The sequence below is a fragment of the Lithobates pipiens genome, unplaced genomic scaffold (assembly GCF_037356315.1).
Source record: "Lithobates pipiens isolate NorthernLeopardFrog02 unplaced genomic scaffold, aLitPip1_a1.2 Scaffold_28, whole genome shotgun sequence".
NCBI lineage: Eukaryota > Metazoa > Chordata > Amphibia > Anura > Ranidae > Lithobates > Lithobates pipiens.
The window spans coordinates 212,220,277-212,244,128 of record NW_027507789.1 but is presented as its reverse complement, the minus strand read 5'-3'; the positions used below and the strand labels follow the sequence as shown (position 1 = coordinate 212,244,128).

The following is a 23,852-nucleotide window of genomic DNA, read 5'->3' as shown; positions in this document are numbered from 1 at the left end:
ATATTGCCTTTTAAAATTTACAAATGCAGAAATGTAAAAATTGGATGAAAGGTTTAGCACTGGGAAACTTTTTGAAAAATAAAGTGCATTTTATATACAATTATATAGATCAGACCAAAATGAGGGACAATGAGGGGGAAAGCGGGACAGAGGACATTGCTCCAAATCAGGGACAGTCCCTCGTAATCAGGGACATTTTGGAGCTATACCTGTCCCCTGGCTTTGCTGTGACTCCTCTGACCCCTAGGTTGAGACTTTCTGTCCCCCAACTCCTTTCTGGCGCTCCTCTGACCCCTAGGATGAGACCTTCTGTAGCCTGTCGTCTGGTTGGGTATTCTCCTGAACTCTAGGTTGAGACCTTCTGTCCCCCGGCTCTTGGCTGGGGCTCTCTGACTCCTAGGTTGAGACCTTATGTCCCCTGACTTCTGGTTGGGACTCCTCTGACCCCTAGGTTGAGACCTTCTGTAGCCCGACTTCTGGTTGGGGATCCTCTGACCTCTAGATTGAGATCTTCTGTCCCCGACTCCTGGCTGGGGCTCCTCTGCCCCCTAGATTGAGACCTTCTCTCCCCTGACTCCTGGCTGGGGCTCCTCTGACCCCTAGGTGAGACCTTCTCTCCCCCGACTCCTGGCTGGGGCTCTTCTGATCCCTAGGTTGAGATCTTCTCTTCCCCGACTCCTGGCTGGGGCTCTTCTGATCCCTAGGTTAAGACCTTTTGTCCCCTGACTCCTGGCTGGGGCTCTTCTGATCCCTAGGTTAAGACCTTTTGTCCCCTGACTCCTGGCTGGGGCTCTTCTGATCCCTAGGTTGAGACCTTTTGTCCCCTGACTCCTGGCTGGGGCTCTTCTGATCCCTAGGTTGAGACCTTTTGTCCCCTGGCTGGGGCTCTTCTGATCCCTAGGTTGAGACCTTTTGTCCCCTAACTCCTGGCTGGGGCTCCTCTGACATCTGGTGCCTCCAAACTGGGAGCCCTGAGCTATCCTCAGGCTTGAGTATATAACCACCCTGCACACCTGTGTACTCACACAGGCTGCCAGTATCCAGTAAAATCTGGACACAGCATTGAAGCTTCCGTCCCACCCAAGACACTTTAAGCTTCAGGCCCCGATCCAGGACTATAGAAACTGGAGAAAATAAAAAAATAGCTTTCTCCACTCAGAAAGGATAGTCTGGAACCCCTGGGTGAGACCTCCTGTCTGCAGTATGGGAGCTGCTTCCAAACTGGGAGCCCTGAGCTATCCTCAGGCTTGAGTATATAACAACCCTGCACACCTATATATTCACACAGGCTGGAGTCAAGCAGTAAAGTCCAAACACAGGGTTGAAGGAACCTTCAAACTCCAGGCCCTGATCCAGTTTTACATACTCCAGAGAAAGCCAAAAAACAGCTTTCTTGACTCAGAAACGATAATCTGGAACTTTGCATTAACCCTTAAAGTGGTTGTAAACCCGTTACAACCACTTTTACCTACAGGTAAGCCTAGATCAGTGATGGCGAGCCTTGGCACCCCAGATGTTTTGGAACTACATTTCCCATGATGCTCATGCACTCTGCAGTGTAGCGGAGCATCATGGGAAATGTAGTTCCAAAACATCTGGAGTGCCAAGGTTCGCCATCACAGGCCTAGATCAAGGCTTACCTGTAGGTGCTCAAAATATCTCCCAAACCTCAGAGATATTTAGAAATTAGACGAGCACTGATGTCTATGGCGCATGCGCCGTAGTCAATGGCACAGGCGCACTTAAAACTCCTTTAGAAACAGCCTCGCCGTTTCTGAAGGAGATTGAGCCGTGATACCTGGAAGGAAGATGAACGCTTCGTGGAAGATGGGACAGCGGTGACATCACAGGCTTCGGTGTCAGGTAAGGGACACATATTGGGCTACTATGCATTATGCTTTATTTTTGCAGGGAAACAGAGGAAGTTAAACCCACCAGGGTTTACTTCCTCTTTAATGTAAATTCTGTGTCATATTCTCCTACATTTTCATATCTTCCAACTTTTTGAGATGGGAATGATGAACACCTGTTAGCAAAAGTATGCAGGCAAGAACACATTATGAAATACTTACTTTAGAACGAGGCTCCCGCAGCTCGTCCCCGGAGGGAGCTGACATGTTCGCTCTGCGTTTCTTCTGGGTTTGCGGGCTCCGGCGCTGTGACTGGCTGGAGCTGCAATGACGTCACATTCCTTCGTTCCGGCAAGGTCCGCCACGAGCCACCGGACCTTCAGAGCGCATGACGTCATCGGCTGCATGAAAGGGGAATATCTCCTAAACCGTGTATATATTATAGGCCTTATTATAGGCTTACCTGTAGGTAAAAATGACTAGGCAGACAATGCAAGCACTTTAAATGATAGGATGCAGTATGTACTGTATATAAGGGAGAGCATGCAGTGTATAAAGGGTGCATTATAAGGGGGGGGGGGCAGTGTGTATATGGGGTAAGTTATAATGAGGTAGAGTGGGGTATGTATAGGGGGCAGGGTACATTGTATTCAGGGTGTAATATATGTAGAAATGAAAGTGCAATATACAAAGGGTGTAGTACATAGTGCTTGGAGTGTAGTATATGCAGGGTGCACTATATACAGTGATGGGAGCAGTATATCCAATATGTTCTATATAAAGCACTGAGAGTGTACTATATCCCATTCCATTCTGTCATTCCTATTAGTATGTCCCTATATAATGTGGGTAGGATGCTGTATGCTCAAGGTGAAGGTGTACTGCTTGAAATACATATTGTGTAGGATGTCCTGTGTATATACAATGTATGGGATGTATTATATACACTGTACAGAGGATAGGGGGTACTATACACAGCATGTATTGTATACAATCTATATGTACATGATGTGGTGTTCAAAATATAGGATAGGATGTACTGTATACAATGTATAGGGTATGGGATGTACTGTATACAATGTATAGGGTATGCGATGTACTGCACTCAATGTATAGGGTATGGGATGTACTGTATACAATGTATAGGGAATAGAATGTACTGCACACAATGTATAGGGTATGGGGTGTTCTGCACACAATGTATGGAGGGTGCAGTACTCATAGGCAGCCTGTAGAGGTCAGTGTGTCGTCTGTCCCCGCCCCTCCTCCTCCCCGGTACGGTGGCCGGGGAGGCCGGTGACGTCACGCAGTCCCTGCCCAGCCGCAGCTGTCACACGGCGCCCGAACACCCGGATCCGGGCTGAGGTGGGAGCGGGATGGGGGGAGGGGGGTTCGGTGTGTAAAAGAAGGGGGGATGTGGTGGGGGAGGGAGCAATGCCGGGGCCCCAGGCTGTAGGAGGGTCCCTTATATACATACAGGCCGCCCGATACAATGGCTGACAGACTCCTCATCTCCATCCCTCCCCTCCCCCCCTGTCATCTCCATCCCTCCCCTCCCCCCCTGTCATCTCCATCCCTCCCCTCCCCCCCTGTCATCTCCATCCCTCCCCTCCCCCCCTGTCATCTCCATCCCTCCCCTCCCCCCTGTCATCTCCATCCCTCCCCTCCCCCTGTCATCTCCATCCCTCCCCTCCCCCTCCTGTCATCTCCATCCCTCCCCCTGTCATCTCCATCCCTCCCCTCCCCCTGTCATCTCCATCCCTCCCCTCCCCCTGTCATCTCCATCCCTCCCCCTGTCATCTCCATCCCTCCCCCTGTCATCTCCATCCCTCCCCCTGTCATCTCCATCCCTCCCCTCCCCCTGTCATCTCCATCCCTCCCCTCCCCCTGTCATCTCCATCCCTCCCCTCCCCCTGTCATCTCCATCCCTCCCCTCCCCCTGTCATCTCCATCCCTCCCCTCCCCCTGTCATCTCCATCCCTCCCCTCCCCCTGTCATCTCCATCCCTCCCCTCCCCCTGTCATCTCCATCCCTCCCCTCCCCTGTCATCTCCATCCCTCCTCCCCCTGTCATCTCCATCCCTCCCCTCCCCCTGTCATCTCCGTCCCTCCCCCTCCTGTCCTCTCCATCTCTCCCCCTCCTGTCATCTCCATCCCTCCCCTCCCTCCGTCATCTCCATCCCTCCCCTCCCCCTGTCATCTCCATCCCTCCCCTCCCCTGTCATCTCCATCCCTCCCCTCCTCTGTCATCTCCATCCCTCCTCCCCCTGTCATCTCCATCCCTCCCCTCCCCCTGTCCTCTCCATCTCTCCCCCTCCTGTCCTCTCCATCCCTCCCCCTCCTGTCATCTCCATCCCTCCCCTCCCTCCGTCATCTCCATCCCTCCCCTCCCTCCGTCATCTCCATCCCTCCCCTCCCTCCGTCATCTCCATCCCTCCCCTCCCTCCGTCATCTCCATCCCTCCCCTCCCTCCGTCATCTCCATCCCTCCCCCTCCTGTCATCTCCATCCCTCCCCCTCCTGTCATCTCCATCTCTCCCCTCCCCCTCCCGTCATCTCCATCCCTCCCCTCCTCCGTCATCTCCATCCCTCCCCTCCCCCTGTCATCTCCATCCCTCCCCCTGTCATCTCCATCCCTCCCCTCCCCCTCCTGTCATCTCCATCCCTCCCCCTGTCATCTCCATCCATCCCTCCCCCCTCCTGTCATCTCCATCCCTCCCCCCTTCTGTCATCTCCATCTCTCCCCTCCCTCCTTCCTGTCATCTCCATCTCTCCCCTCCCTCCTTCCTGTCATCTCCATCCCGCCCCTATTATATACCCCTGTTATTATATGTATCCCCCATATACACTACTAGTATATATATATATATATATATATATATATATATATAAAATGCCTTGGCTGTATACATATACTGGTGCCAGTGGATGTAATAACCCCCACATTGTTATCAGTGGATGTAATAACCCCCAGCATTGGTGTCAGTGGATGTAATAACCCCCAGCATTGTTATCAGTGGATGTAATAACCCCCAGCATTGGTGTCAGTGGATGTAATAACCCCCAGCATTGTTATCAGTGGATGTAATAACCCCCAGCATTGTTATCAGTGGATGTAATAACCCCCAGCATTGTTATCAGTGGATGTAATAACCCCCAGCATTGTTATCAGTGGATGTAATAACCCCCAGCATTGGTGTCAGTGGATGTAATAACCCCCAGCATTGTTATCAGTGGATGTAATAACCCCCAGCATTGGTGTCAGTGGATGTAATAACCCCCAGCATTGTTATCAGTGGATGTAATAACCCCCAGCATTGTTATCAGTGGATGTAATAACCCCCAGCATTGGTGTCAGTGGATGTAATAACCCCCAGCATTGTTATCAGTGGATGTAATAACCCCCAGCATTGGTGTCAGTGGATGTAATAACCCCCAGCATTGTTATCAGTGGATGTAATAACCCCCAGCATTGTTATCAGTGGATGTAATAACCCCCAGCATTGGTGTCAGTGGATGTAATAACCCCCAGCATTGTTATCAGTGGATGTAATAACCCCCAGCATTGGTGTCAGTGGATGTAATAACCCCCAGCATTGTTATCAGTGGATGTAATAACCCCCAGCATTGTTATCAGTGGATGTAATAACCCCCAACATTGGTGTCAGTGGATGTAATAACCCCCAGCATTGTTATCAGTGGATGTAATAACCCCCAGCATTGTTATCAGTGGATGTAATAACCCCCAGCATTGTTATCAGTGGATGTAATAACCCCCAGCATTGTTATCAGTGGATGTAATAACCCCCAACATTGGTGTCAGTGGATGTAATGACCCCCAGCATTGTTATCAGTGGATGTAATAACCCCCAGCATTGTTATCAGTGGATGTAATAACCCCCAGCACTGGTGTCAGTGGATGTAATAACCCCCAGCATTGTTATCAGTGGATGTAATAACCCCCAGCATTGGTGTCAGTGGATATAATAACCCCCAGCATTATTATCAGTGGATGTAATAACCCCCAGCATTGTTATCAGTGGATGTAATAACCCCCAGCATTGTTATCAGTGGATGTAATAACCCCCAGCATTGGTGTCAGTGGATATAATAACCCCCAGCATTGTTATCAGTGGATGTAATAACCCCCAGCATTGTTATCAGTGGATGTAATAACCCCCAGCATTGTTATCAGTGGATGTAATAACCCCCAGCATTGGTGTCAGTGGATATAATAACCCCCAGCATTGTTATCAGTGGATGTAATAACCCCCAGCATTGTTATCAGTGGATGTAATAACCCCCAGAATTGTTATCAGTGGATGTAATAACTCCCAGCATTGTTATCAGTGGATGTAATAACCCCCAGCATTGTTATCAGTGGATGTAATAACCCCCAGCATTGTTATCAGTGGATGTAATAACCCCCAGCATTGGTGTCAGTGGATGTAATAACCCCCAGCATTGGTGTCAGTGGATGTAATAACCCCCAGCATTGTTATCAGTGGATGTAATAACCCCCAGAATTGTTATCAGTGGATGTAATAACTCCCAGCATTGGTGTCAGTGGATGTAATAACCCCCAGCGTTGTTATCAGTGGATGTAATAACCCCCAGCGTTGTTATTAGTGGATGTAATAACCCCCAGCATTGTTATCAGTGGATGTAATAACCCCCAGCATTGGTGTCAGTGGATGTAATAACCCCCAGCATTGTTATCAGTGGATGTAATAACCCCCAGCATTGTTATCAGTGGATGTAATAACCCCCGGCATTGGTGTCAGTGGATGTAATAACCCCCAGCATTGTTATCAGTGGATGTAATAACCCCCAGAATTGTTATCAGTGGATGTAATAACTCCCAGCATTGGTGTCAGTGGATGTAATAACCCCCAGCATTGTTATCAGTGGATGTAATAACCCCCAGCATTGTTATCAGTGGATGTAATAACCCCCAGCATTGTTATCAGTGGATGTAATAACCCCCAGCATTGGTGTCAGTGGATGTAATAACCCCCAGCATTGGTGTCAGTGGATGTAATAACCCCCAGCATTGTTATCAGTGGATGTAATAACCCCCAGAATTGTTATCAGTGGATGTAATAACTCCCAGCATTGGTGTCAGTGGATGTAATAACCCCCAGCATTGTTATCAGTGGATGTAATAACCCCCAGCGTTGTTATTAGTGGATGTAATAACCCCCAGCATTGTTATCAGTGGATGTAATAACCCCCAGCATTGGTGTCAGTGGATGTAATAACCCCCAGCATTGTTATCAGTGGATGTAAAAACCCCCAGCATTGGTGTCAGTGGATGTAATAACCCCCAGCATTGTTATCAGTGGATGTAATAACCCCCAGCATTGGTGTCAGTGGATGCAATAATAACTGATACTACTGACACCAATGTTGGGGGTTATTATTGTGTCCTCTGACACCAATGCTGGAGATAACTCCGCCCATCGCACAGTCTTCCTTTCAGTGACGGGTTTTGGAATACAGCGCATGTTGCGGTGCCCGGCACCCCGCTGCCTGCCTGGTGCTCGGCGGGCCATGTGTTGGGTATCGGGGCTATATACAGTACTATAATTATATATGTATATCCCTATAGTTCCTCCTCTATACTCTTATATGTATGATTATGTTCTATCACTCTGGTACCCAGTCGGTGTGTAATGATCTTCTATATCTTTCAGTCCCCATTACTACTACTCCCAGCATTGTACAGCGCTAGAATCTGTATTGGTTGTGTGTTACGCTCTTGTTGTATTTGCAGTCATTATTTTATGTCTCCATTGGCACTATATACAGTGTATGTGTGTATGGATATGGATAAAGTTTTGTAAAGATTTGTGTCGGGTCAGTTAAGGCGGCCCTCATAGGGGCACATTGAATGTGACACGTCATGTGACTTTCACAAGCCGGATCCCATGTCGCATCAGTGTGAAGCAGGTTCTTGGGGAATTCCCCCTCCATGGGTTTGGTGAAAGTCGCAGCTGGGCACATAGAAAAAGCCCAGATTATAAACAAGCTGATGCCGGAGAACACTTTACATTCGTAGTGATCACATCTCATGTTGTAGAGGAGGAAATTCCCCTCTGCGACTTTCTGCGATCCGTTCTTTGTCTTCTTGTTTGTTTAGACCAGTTTAAGACCAGGCCTTCTCTGGAACTTTTTGCTTACAAGTTTAAATTTGTATTTTTTGCTAGAAAATGACTTAGAACCCGCATACATTATATCTATATCTGTTTCTATATCTATAATCTATAATCTATATCTATATCTATTTCTATATCTATATCTATTTATATTTCTATATCTATTTCTATATCTATATCTATTTATATTTCTATATCTATATCTATATCTATTTCTATATCTATATATATATATATATATATATATATATATATATATATATATATATATATATAATATTTCAAAAAAGTGTTTTTCAAAAAAAAAAATTGCATTTGGAAGACCGCTGTGCAAATAACATGTGACATAAAATATTGCAACGATCACCATTTTATTCTCTAGGGTCCCTGTTAAAATATATATATCTCTCTATATAGATATATCCCTCTATATGGATATATCTCTAGATATAGATACCGTTTATATATTTTATGTGTATATATATATATATTTTTTTTTTTTTATAACAGGGACCCTAGAGAATATAATGGCAGTAGTTGCAATATTTTATGTCACATGGTATTTGCATAAAAAACAAAACAGTAGTTAGCCCAATTTTTTTTAGATAATGTAAAAGATGATATTACGTTGAGTAAATAGATACCTAACATGTCCCGCTTTAAAACTGCGCACACTCATGGAATGGTGACAGACTACAGTAGACAGCACTTAAAGCGGACCTTCAGTCATTTTTTCATCTTTCCATCTATTAGATCTTCTGCTTTTGTTGTTGATGTTGCTTTGAATAGTAAAACATTTTTTTTCTGCCAGTAAATCCCTTATACAGCCCACTTCCTGTTTCTTGTCTGTTCATTAGCCTAGGCTTATGACATCATGCACAGCTCTCTCTCTCTCACTATCCTGAGAGTTTGCTAGGAAGGGAGGAGGGGATGAGCCATAAGAGGGCCAATGAGAGCTGCAGAGCTGGAGGCATGCCTCTGTGTAAATCCAGGAAGTGAACAGGCAGCAGCTTCAGCTGCCCACAGTTAAAATGGCTGCAGCCAGACTCAGTGGAGGGAGATTTCTGCAGCATTTTAGGCAAGTACAGAATCACAGTATATATAAAATAATATGCAAAGTGGTTGGAGGGATTCAGAATGGCAAAGATGTTTTTATTACAAATTATGTGAGCAGACTGCAGTTCCTCTTTAACCACTTCCCGACCGGCGCACGACGATGTACGTCGACAGAATGGCACGGGCAGGCATAAGGGCTTACATGTACGTCCTTGCCTTCCCGCGGGTCGGGGGCCCGATCGGGCCCCCGCCCGGTGCCTGCGGCGGTCGGTATTCGTTCGGGAGCGATCCGGGATGAGGGGGCGGCCATTCATTCATGGCCACCCCCTCGCGATCGCTCCCGACGAATAGAAATCCTTCGTGACATCACTTCCTCTCCTGTAATGTAAACACAGGAGAGGAAGTGATGTATTCTCTCCTCCGTGTCGGTATTTTTCGTTCCGACACCGAGGAGAGAGCATCGGTGAGTTGCACCAACACGACACTTCACAGTAGAACATGCCAGGCACACTCACACCCCCCCGATCACCCCCCCAATTACCCCTGCCCCCCAGTCACAGTGACACCAATGTCATTTATTTTTATTTTATTTTTTTGCATTGGTGTCATTTGTGACTGTAATAACTGTTAGGGCAGTTAGGGTTAGCCCCCTTTAGTTCTAATGTACCCCCCTAACCCCCCCAATAAAGGTTTAACCCCGTGATCACCCCCCGTCGCCAGTGTCACTAAGGCTGGGTTCACATTGCAGCGGTTTATGAGAACGGATGTGATTCGCACCGCACTGCAGTGCAAATCACATCCGATCTCTGTGCGATTCGAGTTCAGCCATACAGATAGTATGGCTGAATTCGCTTCGCACCCGCCGCAAATTCGCACGGGACCCTTTTTTTGGCCCGGAGCAGAATCGGATCGCATGGGTGTTCACACCATGCGATCCGAGTTTGCAGATCGCACTGCGATATGCGAACTGATCTGGGGGTGTCAGTAACATTTCACTGACACTCCCAGCAGTTCGCATAGGGCAGTGAGAACTGCCGCCGGGAGGCATGCGATGCGGGAACCCGCCGCGGATTCGTGGCGTTCCCGCATCGCTCCAGTGTGAACCCAGCCTAATAAGCGATCGTTTTTCTGATCCACAGGTGACGCTAGTTAGGCAGGTAGGTATTTAGGTTCGCCGCACCTTTTTATAGCGCCAGGGACCCCCATATACTACCGCATAAAGCCCCCTGATTGCCCCCCAGTTAACCCTTTCACCAGTGATCACCATATAACTGTTACAGGTGACGCTGGTTGGTTAGTTATTTTTTTATAGTTTCAGGGCACCCACCATTTATTACCTAGTCTCACTAGTGTACCCCTAAATTTAGGGGTGTCTACTTTCCAAAATGGGGTCATTTGGGGGGGGGGTTTGTGCCATCTTGGCATTTTATGGCCTTCAAAACTGTAACGCCCTTAGAAAGCCTGAAGGCGGTGCTTGGTTTTCGGGGCCCCGTACGCGGCTAGGCTCCCAAAAAGTCCCACATATGTGGTATCCCCGTACTCAGGAGAAGCAGCAGAATTTATTTTGGGGTGTCATTTCACATACGCCCATAGCATGTGTGAGCAATATATCATTTAGTGACAACTTTGTGTAAAAAAAAAAAAAAATTTTTTTTTTGTCATTATTCGCTTGAGGCAAAAAAATAAAATATTCAATGGGCTCAACATGCCACTTATCAATTTCCTTAGGGGGTCTACTTTCCAAAATGGGGTCATTTGGGGGGGTTTTGTACTGCCCTGCCATTTTAGCACCTCAAGAAATGAGATAGGCAGTCGTAAACTAAAAGCTGTGTAAATTCCAGAAAACGTACCTTAGTTTGTAGATGTGACAACTTTTGCGCAAACCAATAAATATACAATTATTGACTTTTTTTACCAAAGACATGTGGCTGAATACATTTTGGCCTAAATGTATGACTAAAATTTAGTTTATTGGATTTTTTAATAACAAAAAGTAGAAAATATCATTTTTTTTCAAAATTTGCGGTCTTTTTACGTTTATATTGCAAAAAATAAAAATCGCAGAGGCAATCAAATACCATCAAAAGAAAGCTCTATTTGTGGGAAGAAAAGGACGCAAATTTTGTTTGGGTACAACATTGCATGACCGCGCAATTACCAGTTAAAACAGCGCAGTGCCAAATTGTAAAAAGACCTCTGGTCATTTACCAGCAAAATGGTCCGGTCTGAAAGTGGTTAAAAACCTCCATAGGCGACACTTTAATTTCATTTATTTTTTTACAGGTTACCTGTTTAGAGTTACAGAGGAGGTCTAGTGCTAGAATTATTGAGCTCATTAGAAAAATTGCGGCGATACCTCACATGTGCGATTTGAACACTGTTTACATATGTGAGTGCGACTTACGTATGAGGTCACTTCTGTGTGCGAACTCGGCGAGACGGGGCACTTAAATTTATTTTTATTTTTTATACACTGTGCCTTTTTAATTTATTTATTTTTATCACTTTTATTTCTATTTCAAGGAATATAAACATCCCTTGTTTTAAGGCCTGAAAGGCAGAAATGACGCCGGACATTGCTCTGGTCCTCCAAGAGCATAGAGCTGAGTGTGGGCTATCTTGCCCCCGGGCACCCGACACATCGGCTCCAGGGGGGGGGGGGCACCTTTCCTACTGCCTTTAAAAGTGATCTTGTGGTGAATCCGCCGCTGAGACCACACAGAATCACTTTTCCTACTGCCTTTAAAAGTGATCCCGATGCAAATCCGCCACTGAGACCACCTTTATTAGGCGCAGAATTGCCCACAGTAAAAAAACTACAAAATCAAACGGGTTTATGGCAGCTAGCTGCTGCCAGAATAACGGCATTTAACGTCAAAGTAAAGAGGTATATGTGCTGTGGATGGACTTGAAGCCACTTATTTAGGATATCCTATCCTGAGTAGGAAAGAGATTTCTACTCTATATAACGTCTTCTCCTGGGTCACACTTCTCCATCGGCTGGCCTTACCAAATGGGCTAGGAATTTTCCCCACCTTCTGGATGAAACCCTTCTAAAATCATGACCGCATGTGATGTGCACAGGAATGCGGTGCGATTCCTGTGCGAATCACATGCCGTGTTCCGCAACTCACAACTCCCAGGCTCAGCGTCGCAAGGCATCGCATGTGAGCTGCACAGGAATCGCACTGCTTTCCTGTGCACATGACATGCGATGTCTGCGTGGTGTGATTCTAGCAGTCGCACTGTATTTTGCGAGCTGTTTCGTGGGGACGTTAACCTAACGTTGACACCCGCAGAAGATCGCATTGGACGCCGCGCAATTGCAATGCGGTGTGGGAGACTGACAGGATTCTCTGCATTACATCGCATCAGCGTGACCCAGCAGTGAGTCGATCAAAGCCACAATGTATCGCCAATCGATGGCATTTTCCTCCACACAACCGCCGCTCGCTGGATATTTTCTCTTTTTCAGACCATTCTCTGTAAACTCGAGAGATGGTTGTGTGTGAAAATCCCAGGAGATCAGCAGTTTTTTAAATACTCAGACCAGCCCGTCTGGCACCAACAACCAGACCACGTTCAAAGTCACTTACAGTGGCGTGCAAAAGTATTCACCCCCCTTGGCATTTTCTGTGTTTTGTTGCCTCACAACCTGGAATTAACAGGGATTGTTTGAGGATTTGCATCATTTAATTTACAGAACACGCCCACAACTTTGAATATGTTTTTTTTTTTATTGTGAAGCAAACAACAAATAGGACAAAATAACAGAAAAAGTCAATGTGCATAACTATTCACCCCCCTAAAGTCAATACTTTGTAGAGCCACCGTCCTTTTGCGGCTATCACAGCCCCAAGTCGATTTGGATAAGTCTCTGAGTTGCCACATCTTATCACTGGGATTTTTCCCCATTCCTTCTTGCAAAACTGCTCCAACTCCTTCAAGTTGGATGTTTTGCGCTTGTGAACAGAAATCTTTAAGTCTGACCACAGATTTTCTATTAGATTGAGGTCTGGGCTTTGACTAGGCCATTCCAACACATTTACATGTTTCCCCTTAAACCACTCAAGAGTTGCTTTAGCAGTGTGTTTGGGGTCATTGTCCTGCTGGAAGGTGAACCTCCGTCCTATCATCAAATCACACACAGAGTGGTACAGGTTTTGCTCAAGAATATCCCTGTATTTATCACCATCCATCTTTTCCTCAACTCTGATCAGTTTCCCAGTCCCGACTGCTGAAAAACATCCCCACAGCATGATGCTGCCACCACCATGTTTCACAGTGAGGATGGTGTTCTTTGGGTGATGTGATGTGTTGGGTTTGTGCCAGACATAGTGTTTTCTTTGATGGCCAAAAAGTTCAGTTTTAGTCTCATCAGACCAGAGCACCTTCCATTTTGGGAGTCTCCCACATGCCTTTTCACAAACTCAAAACGTGACATTTTGTTTTTTGCTGAAAGTAATGTCTTTCTTCTGGTCACTCTGCCATAAAGCCCAACTCTATGGAGTGTACGGCTTATTGTCATCCTATGTACAGATACTCCAGTCTTTGCTGGGGAACCTTAGGTCTCTGTGCTGCCTCTCTGATTAATGCCCTCCTTGCCCGGTCCGTGAGTTTTGGTGTGTGGCCATCTCTTGGCAGGTTTGCTGTTGTGCCATGTTCTTTCCATTTGGTTATCATAGATTCATAACAAAGGGGGTGAATACATACGCACCAACTTAGGGGAAAAGTCCCTAGGAGCCCAAACTATACTAATGATCCAATGTTAGTACGGTGATCTCCCCCGCTGAGCTATTGTGTTCTGACAGGGGGGCTACCCCCTCAACCAGGACACACCGGTCAGCTCTCTCAGCCATTGGCAGTCAGGTGCACCAAGGAGGTGCACCTGACTTAGACTAATGTTGGTGTCATGAGAAGGAACTACACCCCATCGTTGGTGTCATTAGAAGGAACTACGCCCCATCGTTGGTGTCATTAGGAGGAACTACGCCCCATCTTTGGTGTCATTAGAAGGAACTACGCCCCATCGTTGGTGTTATTATAAAGAACTACGCCCCATCGTTGGTGTCATTAGGAGGAACTACGCCCCATCGTTGGTGTCATTGGAAGGAACTACACCCCATCGTTGGTGTCATTGGAAGAAACTACACCCCATCCTTGGTATCATTGGAAGGAACTACGCCCCATCCTTGGTGTCATTAGGAGGAACTATGCCCCATTGTTGATGTCATTATAAGGAACTACACCCCATCGTTGGTGTCATTAGAAGGAACTAAGACCCATTGTTGATGTCATTAGAAGGAACTACGCCCCATCTTTGGTGTCATTAGAAGGAACTACGCCCCATCGTTGGTGTCATTAGAAGGAACTACGCCCCATCGTTGGTGTCATTAGAAGGAACTACGCTCCATTGTTGGGGTCATTGGGTGAAAATAATTATTCTCCATCGTAGGTGTCACTGGGAGGAACTTTGGCCCATCATTGGTTTCATTCGGAGAAATTGCACCCCTTTGTTGGTGTCAGAGGATGAAATATTACCCCTAGGGTCAGATAAATTCAAGCAAAGGGCCTCATCTGGCCCCTGGGCTGCAGTTTGGAGACCCCTGACCTAGATAGACAGCAAATCATATGGCTGTGGTTGAATACATGATGGAACATTAGAAGGGGGAGGATGTCTAATCTTCGAGGCTATGACCATGGGATGATTGTTGGTGAAAGACGTGGATATAAGATCTCAGGACTTGCTGTCCTCCTGGGATTTTCATAGTCAACGGTAGGGCTCAACAAATCCCTAGGCTCCAGGTCGCCATGGCTACTAGAAATTGTGTCCTGACGCCTGGACTTTTTTTTTTCAGCCCATTTGCTGTTGGCAACAGGCGCAAGGATTCACAATTCCTATCGCCCAACACCCGGGACGTGTAGTTCTGGATGCCGAGCAGTCTACTTGTTGGATGGAAGATCTTGTGCAGATGTGTTGCCGCCCAAAATCTTCCACACACCCCATTCATTCCCCCCCCATGGCGGGAGGGAGGGGAGCGGACGCGCGTATGTTCCATATCACCACACATGCTGATGAGAGTAATAATTATAGCACCAGACCTCCTTTGTAATGCTAAAATTATGACCTATAGAGGGCTTTTAAAGCATCACCAATGGAAAATATAGGGTACTGAAGGTTGTCGCCATCTCACCGGTGCACGCAAATTTAAAGCGGGAGTCCGCCGTTTTTTTTTTTTTTTAAAGCCAGCAGCTACAAATACAGCAGCTGCTGACTTTTAAAATAAGGACACTTACCCACCCAGCGCACCCGCGATGTCGGCACCCGAAGCCGATCTCTCGATCGTCACTCGGGTGCTGCCGCCGCCATCTTGGGTATGGGAATCAGGAAGTGGAGCCTTTCGGCTTCATTTCCCGATTCCCTACTGCGCATGCACGAATCGCGCTGCGCAATAAGGATGGACCCGCTGCCTCTGGGATCTGTGTGTTTCCCAGCAGGCAGCGGGGGACTTTCGGAAAGGGGCGTAGATCTACGCCCCTTTCCGCAGAGAGCTATCCCGAAAGTGGGTGCAGTTACCTGGATTATCCAGGTAACTGCACCCCCCTCCCCCCTGAAAGGTGCCAATTGTGGCGCCGGAGAGGGAAAGGATTCCAATAAGCGGAAGGTCCACTTTAGGGTGGACCTCCGCTTTAAGGTTTGACATGTTGGGTATCTATTTCATCGGTGCAACCGCTGACTTTATATTTTATCAAAAAATTGGGTAATTTATTGGGTTTATGTGCCCCCCTATAATTAACTTTACTGTGTTTTTTACTTTTGCGGTAATATCGTGTGACATTAAAAATTGGAACTCCCACTATTTTATTCTCTAGGGGCTACGTAAGAGAAGGGGTTTTGTCATTGAAAATAAAGCTTTGTTAGTTTTAAAAAAAAAAAATGGCTCCTAACTTATTTTAGCTGGCTCCTAGATTCAAAGCGAATGTGTTAGGCCCCGTTCTATGGCTTTATGGTTTACAGACAATGGTGTGAAAAGCGGAAGTCATCCAGCTAGTTGTAGTTTCGTGAGTGGAGGAGGTTCGTGTGAAGAAGTCCCAGAGAATGGCTGAAGCCCAAAGCTGCTCCGGTGGTCTCTCTTTACAGCAATGCTGCCCTGAAGGGCCCCTCCGAATGCACAACACATCGACCCTTGAAGAGCACGGGGTGCATCAGCAGAGGGCAAATGGGGCTACAGGAGTCCTTGGGTTACCAAATCTGACCGAAAAACATTTTCTGGTCTCATGAGTTTGGGTTTGAGTTGTGCCGTGTAGATGGTTGGGTCAGAATTTGGGGTACACAGGATGAGTCCATTTTAGGCTGGTCATTGAGAAGATGTGTGTGGGGGGGGGTTAAGAATGTTTTTTTGCTGCATAATCTTAGTTGTCTTGATCACCGGTCCCTACATACCACCTGAGCTTTGTTTAAATGTCAAATATTCTGCACCCCCTCCTTCTTGGTCCTAGTCTGTCCAGGTTGCTGTGGCTGTGCCCAGCAGAGTGAGGAGCCATGATGGGCAACATGCAAAATCTCAATCTGGTTCCCTGAGCATGATGTGAGTTCATTGTACGTCAATGGTTGCATTGTCCCCCGATTCTCATACAGTAGATCACGTTTTGATTGAGGAGATATAGAGGGGCTCGTGGGTCCAATGCGGGGTCAGCATAATGCAGGGCCAGGGACTGTTGGTGCTTCTGAGTCATTATGGACCTGAATTCTGAGGGAACCTCCAAATGTCCTATGTATGTGAATCAATACCGTACAGGTAAAAGGGGCCCCTACACAATGCTAGATAGGAGAACCTAGTACAGTGGGTACGTGTCGCTCTCGCTCGCTCGCTTTCTAATTCACACTCTCTATCGCTCGCTCTCTCAACCTCTTGCGCAAGCTCTTTCTCTTCCGCTCTTTCTCTTGTGCTCTCTTGCTCGCTCTTCCGCTCTCTTTCTCGCTCACTCACGCACTCTCTCTCACAGGCTCGCTCTTGCGTTTTTTCTCCCGCGCTCGCTCATTCTCTCTCGCACTCGCTCGTTCTCTCCTGCACTCACGTGCTCTCTCTCACGCACTCTGTGTCTCGCTCTCTCTCACTCTCTCGCACTCTGTATCTTGCTCATTTTCTCTCTCAGGCACTCTGTGTGTCTCTCTCTCAGGCATTGTGTGTGTCTCTCTCTCGCACTCTGTATCTTGCTCGCTATCTCTCTTACACTCTCTCTTGTGCTCTCTTTCGTTCTTCCACGCTCTCTATCTTGCTCGCTCTCTCTCACGCACTCTCACAAGCTCACTCTTGCATTTTGTCTCCTGTGCTCGCTCATTCTCTCTCTCGTGCTCATTCTCTCTCGCACGCACGTGCTCTCTCTCACGCACTCTGTGTCTTGCTCTCGATCTCTCGCACTCTGTATCTTGCTCGCTCTCTCTCTCAGGCACTCTGTGTGTCTCTCTCTCGCACTCTGTATCTTGCTCGCTCTCTCTCTCAGGCACTCTGTGTGTCTCTCTCTCTCTCGCTCTCTTGCACTCTGTATCTTGCTCGCTCTCTCTTTTGCGCTCTCTCTCGCTTGCTCTTTCTTGCTCGCTCTCTCACGCACTCTCGCAAGCTCACTCTTGCGTTTTGTCTCCCATGCTCGCTCATTCTTTCTCTCACGCTTGCTCGTTCGCTCTCTCTCTCGATCTCTCGTACTCTGTATCTTGCTCGCTCTCTTGGACTCTGTATCTTGCTCGCTCATTCTTTCTTTCACGCTTGCTCGTTCGTTCTCGATCTCTCGCACTCTGTATCTTGCTCTCTCTCTCTCTCATGCACTCTGTGTCTCGCTGTCTCTCTTGCTCTCTTGGACTCTGTATCTTGCTCGCTCTCTCTTTCTTTTTTTTTTCATTATACATTTTTATAGATTTGTTTTTCTACAAATATACATTTGGGATTGGTTTGCTTCCATGCCTTTGTATGTGGTTTCTGTGTATTCAGATGTATCTAGAATGTATTGGTTACTTTGTAAATTTACTATGCAGTGTTCCTCGCTTGAGGAAGGACGTTCGGTCTGAAAGCTTTCTGGATCCTGGAACACTCTCTGTGATTTCCGATATTTTACATGATGATTATTTGATGGATTCAAAAGATATTTGGAGTGCTGCAATTTTGGACTTTGCTTATATATTTGCTTATAATGTTATTTATTTAATTATATTTATTTTATATTTTTATTTATTATCTATTAATAATAGTAATCATTTATTATTAGTATTTATTATATTATATATTAGCTTATTATATTTTTATTTATAATATCAATGATCACCATTTGTATTGTTGTTATATTATTTATTTATTTTGCATTTTTAATATATTTATTTTATATTATTATTACTAGCATTTATTTAATATTTTATATATTAATGTATTATATTTTTAGTTATAATAATAATAACAATTTGTATAGTTTTTGTTATATTTGTGTTATTATTCACTTTGCAGTTTTAATATATTTAATTTATATTATTAATATTTATTCTTACTAGCATTTATTTATTATGTTCTTTTATATATTTTTTTATTTATAATAACAATAATAACCTTTTTTAATTGTTATTATTTTTTGATTTGTTTGTGCCTATTATATTAGATATCTACTTTATATATATAAACTAGTAGACAATAAACTACAGATTCCATTTGATTGGGGTGGAGGTGCTATCCATAAGGACCAATCAAATGGAATCTGTAGTTTATTGTCTACTAGTTTGGGCTTTGGAAGTGACTGCCTTGGCTTTGGTTTGTGAAATGCCCCATGCCCCGTACACACGATCAGAGTTTTCGTTGGAAAAATCTTGGATGGTTTTTCCGACGGGATTCTGCTCCACCTCCGCTCAAGAACGCGGTGATGTACAACACTACGACGAGCCGAGAAAATGAAGTTCAATGCTTCTGAGAATGCGTTGAATTGTTTCCGAGCATGAATTTTGCGCGTCAGAATTGCTACAGACGATCGGAAATTTCGGAAAAATAGAGAACCTGCTCTCAAGTCCGATGGAGCATACACACGGTCGCAATTTCCGTCCAAAACCTCACATCGGACTTTTGCTGGCGGAATTTCCGATCGTGTGTACGGGGCTTAAGTCAGTGTGTGTATTATCTGCATACAATTCGATACTATTATCTGCAAATGAGATGGGTATAATTGAATTTTCCAGCTGTGCGCGGCGTGATCGGAGGGACGGGTGCGCCATCAAAACGTTCTCTGATTGCAGTGCTCGCTATAGAATGGTAACAATCATCTTTGCTGAAGTACTGAAGAGACAAATTAATTGGCAGTAAATTGATCAGGTCTCATGTTGTCATGCCAATTTTTCCTGAACATCACCAATCGGCCTCCACTTGTAAATGTTGTTAATTAGTTATTAATTAGGACCCGGGTGTCGTCCTTTGGATTGGCTTCGCCCGCTGATCAGCGTATTGGAAATATATTTCCATGATTGTTTTATACGTCTTGTGTTTATGTATTTATTATGGTTTTGTGTTAATGGGAGTCTTATTTGTTTACTTTTTCTTTTTATGTGTGAATATACTATATGTGTGTGTGTGTGTGTGTGTGTGTGTGTGTGTGTGTGTGTGTGTGTGTATATATATATATATATATATCAGCCATAACATTATGACCACTGATAGGTAAAGCGAATAACATTGATTATCCCATTACAATGGCAGCTGAAAGTGGGTGGGATATATTAGGCAGTAAGTAGGGGTGCAACGGATCGTCACCGATCCGTGATCCGAACGGGGCACGCCGCGCTCCGCGGAGCGCTCCGCAGTCTCGGCTTTAGGAATGGTCTCGGTACACCCCTCGGCGTTTACAATGTGATCGCTCCGTCAAATGATGGAGCAATCACTTGTAAACAAATCGGCGTCATGATGACGCCGCTTCCTATCTCCCATCTGTGTACTGATCTGTACAGTGGAGGGGAGAGATTGGATGGCAGCAGTGCTGTGGGCTGCATCTGTAGAGCCCACAGCGCTGCTCTGTGACAAGTACAGTCACAGCCATCCCTCTATACTCTGCAATACTCTGCAATACCCTGCCAATACCCTGCCATACCCTGCCATACTCTGCGATACTCTGCCAATACTCTGCGATACCCTGCCAATACTCGCCAATAATCGCCAATACCCTGCCAATACTCTGCAATACCCTGTCAATATTCTGCCATACCCTGCAATACCCTGCCAATACTCTGCAATACCCTGCCAATACTCTGCCAATACTCTGCAATACCCTGCCAATACTCTGCCAATACTCTGCCATACTCTGCCAATACTCTTCCATACCCAGCCATACCCTGCCAATACTCTGCAATACCCTGCCAATACGCTGCAATACCCTGCCAATAATCTGCAATACTCTGCAGTACTCGGCGATACCCAGCCGTACCCAGCCATGCTCAGCCAATATTACAGTGGGGAGATATATATTACAGTGGGGAGATATATATTACAGTGGAGACTATATGGTGGTGGAATTTTCACAGGGTTTTGCAAATTCAATTATTATTGGCTGATCCGAAAAATGATCCGATCCGTGACTCTGATCCGAGGAAAGATCCGATCCGTGAGTTTTTTGATCCGTTGCACCCCTAGCAGTAAGTGAACACATTGTCCCTGAAGTTGATGTGTTGAAAGCAGAACAAAAATGGGTGTAGCCAAATTGTAATGGCTTAGAGCAATGATCTCCAAACTGCGGCCCTGGGGCCGGATGTGGCCCTTTGCTTGCCTCTATCTGGCCCTTGGGGCACTATTCCTCTCACTGACACCAAGAATGGGGCACGATTCCTCCCACTGATATCAATAGGGCACTATTCCTTCCATTAAAACCAATTATGGGGCATTGTTTACTCCCTCTGGTCACAGTCTGGCCCCCATAAAATCTGAAGGACATGAAAGCGGCCCTTTGTATAGAAAGTTTGGAGACCCCTGGCTTAGAGGACTGGGGGAGAGAAAATCCCTTCTTAGCGGTCACTGCAACAGGTGTCCGTTCTCAAACTTGGTGTCGGAAATTCCGATCGTGTGTACACAAGTCCGACGCACAAAGTGCCACGCATGCTCGGAATTTAAATAGATATTTTGTAGATAGGCAACTCCTATCCTCATATTGATTAGTGGTTCCAAATTAATAATAACTACTGCAGGTGTCCCCATTGGGGAAGTTCCTCTTTTTTCCTGTTCTGGTGACAACATTTTTGAGTGGTAAAAAAAAAAACTCGGCATGCGTTCCTGTGCGATTCTGCATCCCCACGTGGTGCCATTTTGCAGCTCATTCATTTGATTGGGCTGAAATTGAACCGAGAAATGAGTGCGACTTTTTTTTAAAAAGCGACCCCCCCCAAATCGCAATGGTGAATGTGATCTGGTTGCCCGCAAACGAACTGCGTTTGTGACATGCGTTTAGGGGTATCGTTAACAAAGCATGGGCACCGGCGGCAGATCGCAAGGGCAGTGCGTTTTGAACGCTGTGCCAGAAAGGCGCACAGGAGCGATTCTTTCCATCGCACGCCGCAATAAACTCACCGATCCAAATCGCAGTGAAGCAGCCTGATTTTCAAAGCCGAACTAGCGTGACCCAGGGCTTAAGGATTTCACACCGGTGGCTGTTTGTTTTTGTCTTCTGGTGTTTTTACTAAAAGGTGCGGCTGTACCTTTAGACAGCTAGACGGCGCCTACGTCCCCGCCCCCTCCCCCTCCGTCCTTATTTAGACGTGGTCCCCGCCCCTTTAATACATAGTTGCAGTGACAATGGGCGACCTTTAAACCCTTTACACCTCTCTAGTCCTCCTGCTTTGTTGGGACACATTGTGGGCGGGACCCCCGAATAGTGAACCGCGCTTTCTACATGCAGACGGTTTTCAATTCTTTAGGGATATGCACTTTAAGAATTCCCTGCAGATATTTGTACATCGCTGTTCTCTGGGGAAGGATTGGAATGTATTGTCCCGGAAATCCCTCATTGCCCCTTCCTAACCCTTCATACTGGATGAGGAATACAATATTTCTAGGAGGTGGAAACCGCCACATCTCACATCAGCCTCAACAAAAGCGCAGCTCCGGGAATGGAAACTTTCAATAAATAAAATCTCACATAGCCACAAAAGATAGAAATCCATTTGCAAACCCAGATATTACCATATAAAAGTAGCAGTGACCTCATCACTGTGCTGTACATAGCCTGTGCAGAGAGCAGAGCTGTGGGAGGGGCCCGGCCAGCCCCACCCACTACTGGCTGCCTGCATAAAACTACAGGAGGGGGGCGGAGACAAGACCAGTGACCCTGCACAAGGAGAAAGTACAGAGCTATGGGAGGGGCCAGCAGGCTCCACCCACTACAGAAAACCACAGTAGGGGGGTGGAGACAAGACCAGTCACCCTGCACAAGGAGACAGCAGAGCTGTAGGAGGAGTCAGCAGGCTCCACCCACTACAGGCTACTAGTAGAAAACTACAGTAGGGGGTGGAGACAAGAGCAGTCACCTTGCACAAGGAAAGAGCAGAGCTGTGGGAGGAGCCAGCAGGCTCCGCCCACTACAGAAATCTACAGTAGGGGGTGGAGACAGACCAGTCATCCTGCACAAGGAGAGAGCTGTGGGAGGGGCATAGCAGGTCTCAACCACAATAGAAAACTATAGGAGGGGTGGAGACAAGACCCTGCACAAGGAGAACGAACAGAGCTGTGGGAGGGGCCAGAAGGCTCCACCCATTGCAGAAAAGTACAGTAAGGGGGTAGAGACAAGACCGGTCACCCTGCACAAGGAGAGAGCAGATATGTGGGAGGGGCCAGCAGGCTCCACCCACTACAGAAAACTACTGTAGGGGGTGGAGACAAGACCAGTCACCCTGCACAAGGAGACAGCAGAGCTGTAGGAGGAGTCAGCAGGCTCCACCTACTACAGGCTACTAGTAGAAAACTACAGTAGGGGGTGGAGACAAGACCAGTCACCCTTCACAAGGAGAGAGCAGATATGTGGGAGGGGCCAGCAGGCTCCACCCACTACAGAAAACTACTGTAGGGGGTGGAGACAGACCAGCCACCCTTCACAAGGAGAGAGTAGAGCTGTGGGAGGGGCCAGCAGGCTCCACCCACTACAGAAAACTACAGTAGGGCTGGAGACAAAACCATGCACAAGAAGAAAGATCAGAGCTGTGGGTGAGGCCATCAGGCTCCGCCCACTACAGGGTACTAGTAGAAAATGACAGTAGGGGGTGGAGACAAGACCGGTCACCCTGCACAAGGAGAGAGCAGATCTGTGGGAGGAGCCAAGCAGGCTCCACCCACTACAGAAAACTACAGCAGGCACAAGGAAGTGGTAAAAAATACATTTTTATTTATTTATTTATATATTTATAAAGTGCCACATCCCTCCGCGCTCGTGTTCAGAAGCGAACAAATACGCAAGCCGCCCACCTGACCCTGCCTTTTCCTAGCGCTTTTTGTTTACAAGTTTAAATAAAAATGTTGCAAATGTGATCCAAAATGAATTACATTTTCTATAAAGTTATAAAATAAAGGAGGGAATGATGGTCGGCCCATAATAAAGCGGTTGGGTGTTTTCTTTGGATTGGAGGGATGCAATGCCGGATTTGGAAGCAGTCAGACCTATCTGATTGTCAGTGGTTCTTCCAGGGAACACAAATTGTTAGTTTCAGTTTTTGGAACTGATTGTGATTGGACCATCATGTTTTAACCTGCCTCCAGGAAGGTGATTGCTGACAGCTGATTGGTTGCCCCA

General features: G+C 46.4%; 1 protein-coding gene across 1 annotated transcript in view; it reads left to right on the top strand.

Moving 5' to 3' along the window:
• Window positions 1-3,131: 3,131 nt before the first annotated feature.
• NOL4L (nucleolar protein 4 like) overlaps window positions 3,132-23,852 on the top strand; it is a 67,949-nt gene continuing 47,228 nt past the window's right edge. Inside the window, exon 1 of the mRNA XM_077460503.1 lies at window positions 3,132-3,215. The gene's annotated coding sequence lies outside the window, so the exon portion shown is untranslated. The remainder of the gene's footprint in view (window positions 3,216-23,852) is intronic.